Raw genomic sequence first — 7,632 nt, forward strand, 5'->3', positions numbered from 1 at the left:
CTATAAACACAACATGCAACAATTTTACTGAATCACAGTTCATATAAGGAAATTAGTCAATTTAAATAAAAAAATTATGCCATAATCAATGGATTTTACATGATTGTGCAGGGGCGCAGTCATGGGTGGGCCTGGGAGGGAATAGGCCCACCCACCTCCCAGGCCTACCCTTTTCCCCACAAAAGGTCTTTATTACAGACAGAAATAATCAGTTTCATCAGCTGTCCGAGTGGCTCTTCTCAGATTATCCCACAGGTGAAGAAGCCGGATGTGGAGGTCCTGGGCTGGTGTGGTTACACATGGTCTGTGGTTGTAAGGCCGGTTGGAAGCACTGCCAAATTCTCTAAAACAACGCTGGAGGCAGCTTATGGTAGAGAAATTAACATTTAATTATCTGGCAACAGCTCTGGTGGACATTCCTGCAGTCAGAATGCCAATTGCACACTCCCTCAACTTCTGTGGCATTGTGTTGTTACAAAACTGCACATTTCAGAGTGGTCTATTATTGTCCCCAGCACAAGGTGCACCTGTGTAATGATCATGCTGGTTAATCAGCTTCTTGATATGCCACATCTGTCAAGTGGATGGATTATCTTGGCAAAGGAGCAATGCTCACTAACAAGGATGTAAACAAATTGGTGCACAAAATTGGAGAAAAATGATTTTTTTTGTGCTATGGAACATCACATGGGATCTTGTATCAGCTCATGAAACATGGAAGCAACACTTGTTGCATTTATATTTTTGTTCAGTATAGTTATTAAAGTAGGTTGCAGGAAGTCTCACCTTTGGAAAATAACAGGAAGACAGGCATTGGACACACTTTTACTGAAGCAGTTTGGGACCACACCATGGWGTTGATGACCTAATAAAACAATGTCAAAATAGGTATCACGTTTTCCATACAAATAGAAAACATGATACAGAAGCTCCTGAAAATCCATAGACAAAACAGCTTAACAGATAAAAACATTTTTTATTCAGGAGAATCCCATTGAATCAGGCTATTCATTTAAGTGCAGATGCATATCCTTATACTAAACRKAACCGAAAACACCCCAGCCTGTTTTGATCACAGATCCTGAGCATTTCAGCTGTTTGTCATTGATTTAGACCCACAATTTCTTACAGATTTGATACACATTTAAATAACGGTTAAATAAAACATTTAAAAAAACATGAAGACCTATATTTAATCAGGATTTGACAAACAAAAGCCTGACTAGGATCCTGACTTCCCCCACTTCATATTTGTTACCAATTACCACATTGTTACTTACCTTACAGATCACAAAGTCAGCTAATTTCCACCCTATTCATATGCAAATACATTTGATTCATACACTGGCTTGTCTGGCTGGCATGTATTCATTTTAAACAGGCCTTCCCTTATCTACACTGAAATAATATTAGTCCTCTATAATGATTTTAAAAAACATAGCTCATTAGTACACTCTTGTGGTTGACTATATATCTATTGTATGTCTTAYGATACAACAATTAATAATGTGGAACAAATACCATCAAGGGATACGTTACAATTCACAATAACAAACACCTTATGAAACAGATGTGAAAAACAATCTAGCAATAATTTAGATTTAAATACATAAACGTTGATATTTCATTGGTACATGTGTCAATTTACTTTCAGATTTTTTGTACACTCACATGGCAATCAGACTGAAATACTGAATTCTGGTGTGTGGAATAGAGAGGAGGTGGGTGCTGTTTGGATGAGAGGTTCTGCCTGTCACTTGTTTTCAACAGGTAGTAAGTCTTGGAAGGTKGACTCGATGAGRGAAACTGCAAAGTCCAGGCGCTGCTGCCCTCTTTGTTCTGAGTGTTTGCAGTGCTAGKGTTTTTAGCTAACMTGTGCAGCTCACATTATGTGCSCTGGACGATAGTTTTCTYGCTTTTTCTTRGCAGATAATGACAACTTGACAATAACAGTAGCTGATGTAATGAAAAGTTGGACAGTGGTTGGTAATGGAGGACATCAGGTGRATCCACRTCTGGGTGTTAGGCAGAACCCCTAGGTCCTGGAGAACAGAAGCAGAGTAAAGGGAACAGGGTAGGAGACAGACGTAAACAAGCAAAGGTTAAATTATTATCAGGCATGTAAAAATACAGYTATTGAATTATTTAATTTGAATGTTTGATTAGACATGCAATAATGTTAATGGCAGACAGAAAAGAAAGGATACCCGTCTCATTTTTGATGTCAGTGGGGTTGGTAAGGGATGGTCCCTGGAAAAGATAGAGATGAGTTGTGAGAGAAACTCCAGGGTGGTGTCATGACCACTGGAGTCCTACACCTTAACGGTACGTACCTGGAAGTGGTGGTTACTTAGCGTGACCCAGTGGTTAGCCTTGAGATTGACTATTTGGAGAAACCACTGGGCCAGTGTTGGTACTGCTGACAGCATGGTGATGCCACCCCCCACGAGTAGGCAATTGCAAATAGTTATCATCTGAGATTTTATATTCACCTTAACGGATGGTGAGCCCAGCTAGGAGCGAAAGAGCACCAAGCTTTCCCAGGTCTCGTCTTCCTTTCGTCCTTCTTCCAAGCCAAGTAATTTGCCCGGATGTCGAAGCACTTGGTCCCCTTAATTCTCCTCCGGTGGCTCTCCTTTATCTCATATGCCTTGTCCATGTTCAGTCTCACCTTGACTGATAATAGAAATAAATGCAATTATATTTCATATTATTACAAATACATCTCTTATATAGCTCTTGGAAGGCCAGAAAATAAATTAACACCGACAATAATTTTGACCTGGTCAAAAACCTCCACATCCTTCTCAGTCCGTGCCTGAAGGTGGTCCTTGAAGGCGTTCTGATCTGGTTCGACAACTTCCACCACATCAGGTGGAGTATCAGTGAACTCAAAAGTACGTTATACAAAAAGTCAATCACACATTTTTTATACTACAGTATAGGCAATAGTTTTATATACAAATGCATTGTTTACCTCAGTAAACAGCTGCGGATCCCGTCCGTACAGTAGGCAAAAGGGTGAGTACTCTGGAGGCTTGGACGCTAATGTTGAGTGCAAAGATAATTACCTTCAGGTTGTTCTGCCACCATTCCTGGAACCCGTCAAGGCCTTGCCCATGGCAGTCTAGAGGGTGTGGTTGGTCCGTTCATCCAAACCTGGAGGAGGGGGTAGGAAAGGGATATCTATTGACAATGATTAAGTACCATGGAAAAACAAAAACGAATTGTAAAAAAAACAACAACAAAAAACATTGGTGACAAAATATAACCTATAACATCTGTAACTTGTTCCAGAGTACACGACCTCGGTCACTCAAGATGACCTCAGGAGAACCATGGGTGTTGAAGACATCATCGCCTTGGAGGTGGCCTCGCCAGTCTGGTCCTTGATGGGTATCATACAAAAGAAAATAGATGTTGGGTTCCAAGCAGCTTTTTTCAATGGGTTACAGAAGGGAATTTAGAGTTAAGTACATTCTCTTCTTTTACAGACCTTAATGGGTATTGCCTCCACCCACTTGGTAACATAATCAGTCGCCATCAGGCTAGACTGGTACTCACTTAAGCAGAAGGTGACAACTTGAAACATTGTGTTCTCTCTGATATGACATTCATTGAAATCATAATAATTTTAGATATAATAGAATGTGATCGATAACCAAACTTATTTCACATGCCCAGCTGTCCACATCCTTGACAATCCCATGCAAAAAGTGTATGTTGATTTTGGMAATCATGCGCTTCACTCCGAAATGGCCAACATGCATCTCGGTCAGCATGGGTTCCTTCTCAGTGAAAATCACCCTCCTGTGTGGCTGGCCATCCTTCGGGGGGAAGGATGGCCAGCCACACAGGAGGGTGATTTTCACTGTAGGTACATGTGATTGCCTAACAAGTTTGAAGACAAGAGTTGTTGAAATACTCAAGTCTATCTAATTTTGCACAACTGACTTTCTCCGTTTCTCTCTCGCCACCATCTCTCTCTGTCTTTCACTCTTTTCCCACCTCTCTCTTTCATTCTCACCCTTTATTTCTCCCTACTCTGTCTGTGTGTCTGTCTAGCAAAGACACCTAGTTAAGGGCATTTGGAATGACCATAATTGCTTAGACCTATCTATTTGATTGATCAGAGTTAACTTATAACTAGATACCTCAATATGACAGTCATATAACTAAATGTATAACTAGCAACTTCTGGATGATCAACTACCTAGATTGAAAATGGCTGTTCATAGCTAAATCCTTCCAGTTATGTAATAGAAGCGAACTGCTTATTAATTAACGTTACTCTGAATAGTGAATTTCTGCCCCCTACGAATGTTGCGCCTCTTGTCGAGATCAGTGGTGCCATAGTACTTCGCCTGGTTGGAAAKATGAAATAAGACCTCCTCGAGGGATGCCATTGAAGTGCAAGCTAACGTAACATACAAACTGAAAGCTACAAAAACAATTAGCTAGCTAGCTAACGTTAGCTAAAAAAAACTGTCTRGCTAACGTTAGCTAGGCTGATGTAAGTAAACAAGTTTTAACGTTGGCTAGCAATTTAAATCCAAAACAACTTCAATTATTTATTCCTATTTAACAATATTTTGTTACATAAAGACAAATATATGGTAAAGACAAATAAACACTCGCCATCTTCTTCTAACGTTTGTTAGACTACATACGAGGTCTTCTTTGATATTATGGCGGYCTGCATACAAATCTCACAAGCGCATGCCGCCGCCCACTGCCCTGGCTTTATATCAAGCCAAATAATTAACAAACTGCCAACGCCCATCCTACAGGCTCTGGGACCTGAGAAAGAAAAGCATCTTCGGACAGTGTTCTTTTTCAATGTTTCGGCAGTCCTGGAAACCTAAAAACCTTTCTTGCAGGGGGACACTATTTGGCATGATTTTTCAATTGTTTTCCATAAATGACTACTGTAGTGGAAGGATGAGAAGGTGATAATACTCCTGACAGGCTGGCGTTCCCGTGGAAGTCGTGGGGTCACTGACGCCAGGAGAGGTGTGCGAATTAAATTGTCATGTTTGGATTGTTCAAGAGTGCGTAAAGAGATATGAATTTTGATATATTTTATTGCACTGTTCAGAGGGAGCGACAAGAGTGCGCTCCTATCATTTAAATATAGTTGATTAGATTAGAATCTGGTTGTTTTCCTTTCTTTAACTTTTTCCTGCGCCATACTGTATGTGTACCCAATTCGGCTGAATGTAATGCTATTAATAAGCTTGAAATGTTTTCCTATTTTGCATAGGTTAACCATTGTGATGAATGTGTAGTTGCACACCGGGACAAAGATCATACTTTTWTAAGAAATGTCTGATGAAACAAAAAGAGAACTGTTTGGCCATAATGACCATCGTTATGTTTGGAGGAAAAAGGGGGAGGCTTGTAAGCCGAAGAACACCATCCCAACCGTGAAGCACGGGGGTGGCAGCATCATGTTGTGGGGGTGCTTTGCTGCAGGAGGGACTGGTGCACTTCACAAACTAGATGGCTTCATGAGGAAGGAAAATTATGTGGATATATTGAAGCAACATCAGCTTGGTCGCAAATGGGTCTTCCAAATGGACAATGACCCCCAAGCGTACTTCCAAAGTTGTGGCAAAATGGCCTGAAGACAACAAAGTCAAGGTATTGGAGTGACCGTCACAAAGCCCTGACCTCAATCCTATAGAAAATTTGTGGGCAGAACTGAAAAAGCGTGTGCGAACAAGGAGGCCTTCAAACCCGACTCAGTTACACTAGCTCTGTCAGAAGGAATGGGCCAAAATTCACCCAACTTATTGTGGGAATCTTGTGGAAGGCTACCCGAAACGTTTGACCCAAGTAAAACAATTTAATGGCAATGCTACCAAATACTAATTGAGTGTATGTAAACTTCTGACCCACTGGGAATGTGATGAAAGAAATARAAGCTGAAATAAATAATTCTCTATTATTCTGACATGTCACATTCTTAAAATAAAGTGGTGATCCTAATCCTAACTGACCTAAAACAGGGAATTTTTACTAGGATTAAATGTCAGGAATTGTGAAAAACTGAGTTTAAATGTATTTGGCTACGGTGTRTGTAAACTTCAACTGTAGATTTATCCGTCCATAACACTTTTTTCCAATCTTCCTCTATCCCCTGTCTGTGTTATTTTGCCCATCTTAATCTTTTCTTTTTATTGGCCAGTCTGAGATATGGCTTTTTCTTTGCAACTCTGCATAGAAGGCCAGCATCCCGGAGTCGCCTCTTCACTGTTGACGTTGAGACTGGTGTTTTGCGGGTACWATTTAATGAAGCTGCCAGTTGAGGACTTGTGAGGTATCTGTTTCTCAAACTAGACACTCTAATGTACTTGTTCTCTTGCTCAGTTGTGCACCGGGCCTCCCACTCCTCTTTCTACTCTGGTTAGAGACAGTTTGCGCTGTTCTGTGAAGGGAGTAGTACACAGCATTGTACGAGATCTTCAGTTTTTTGGCAATTTCTCGTATGGAATAGCCTTCATATCTCAGAACAAGAATAGACTGATGAGTTTCAGAAGAAAGTTCTTTGTTTCTGGCCATTTTGAGTCTGTAATCGAACTCACAAATGCTGATGCTCCAGATACTCAACTAGTCTAAAGGCCAGTTTTATTGCTTCTTTAATCAGAACAACAGTTTTCAGCTATAGTAACATAATTGCAAAATGGTTTTCTAATGATCAATTAGCCTTTTAAAATGATAAACTTGGATTAGCTAACACAACGTGCCATTGGAACACAGGAGTGATGGTTGCTGATAATGGGCCTCTGTACACCTATGTAGATATTGCATTAGAAATCMGCCGTTTCCAGCTACAATAGTCATTTACAACATGAAAAATGTCTACACTATATTTCTGATCAATTTTATGTTATTTTAATGGACAAAAAAAARKKSTTTTYCYTWAAAAACAAGGAAATGTCTAAGTGGCCCCAAACTTTTGAATGATAGTGTACAATAACATCGATTACATATTTCTGCAGTGTCAAGTGGAAACAACCAACCCAGTTACACATGGACAATCCATTGGCTGTCCCTGTGACTGAATAAATAGCAACGCATTACAATGAAAAGAACAGCTTCTTGAACTGCGTTCCCATACACATTTTTTGAATGAATTGGCAGTGTTTATTTTMTTTTATGATGTTATTTTTCAATACAAAAGCTACTACTAAATGATCTTCCTTCCGTCAACAAGTCCTTATATACTGGAAGTTATTGTACAAACACAACTTCAGACCACATAACAGAATGTATCTGTTGTTTCTCAACATGCCAATTTGGAACAAGTGTTAGTGATATTGTCTGTTGTCCACCTGTTAGATAGGAATGGGAATATTATGCTGTATGAGGATTTCTGTGTAAAATCGACWTTCAGTGCAATCGCCAACTATTTGGTGAAGTTATTTAGAGTATCCCAAAGTCTTTTGCGCTGATGGTTAAAAACACAGTACCTCATATGGTCGACATCCTTCATTTGTCATCTTTACTGATTGATGGGCATGAGTTCACAAGTGATAAATTGCCTAACAAAGAAATCTGTCATCTCTTAACTGACAATTGATCTCCTATGCTATTCAGCAGAAATTCCACATCTCAAATTTATACTAA

At 39.8% G+C, this 7,632-nt stretch overlaps 1 long non-coding RNA gene across 1 annotated transcript; it reads right to left on the minus strand.

Annotated features, from left to right (window-relative positions):
- Positions 1-884: 884 nt before the first annotated feature.
- Positions 885-4,769, minus strand: LOC139023073 (uncharacterized). Its single transcript, XR_011474234.1, has 4 exons — positions 3,273-4,769; positions 2,493-3,159; positions 2,208-2,250; positions 885-2,042 (listed from the first exon to the last, which is right to left on the minus strand). It is a non-coding gene; the product is annotated as an uncharacterized lncRNA (long non-coding RNA).
- Between the last annotated feature and the right edge of the window lie 2,863 nt (positions 4,770-7,632).

Source organism: Salvelinus sp. IW2-2015, linkage group LG3, assembly GCF_002910315.2.
Source record: "Salvelinus sp. IW2-2015 linkage group LG3, ASM291031v2, whole genome shotgun sequence".
Taxonomy (NCBI): domain Eukaryota; kingdom Metazoa; phylum Chordata; class Actinopteri; order Salmoniformes; family Salmonidae; genus Salvelinus; species Salvelinus sp. IW2-2015.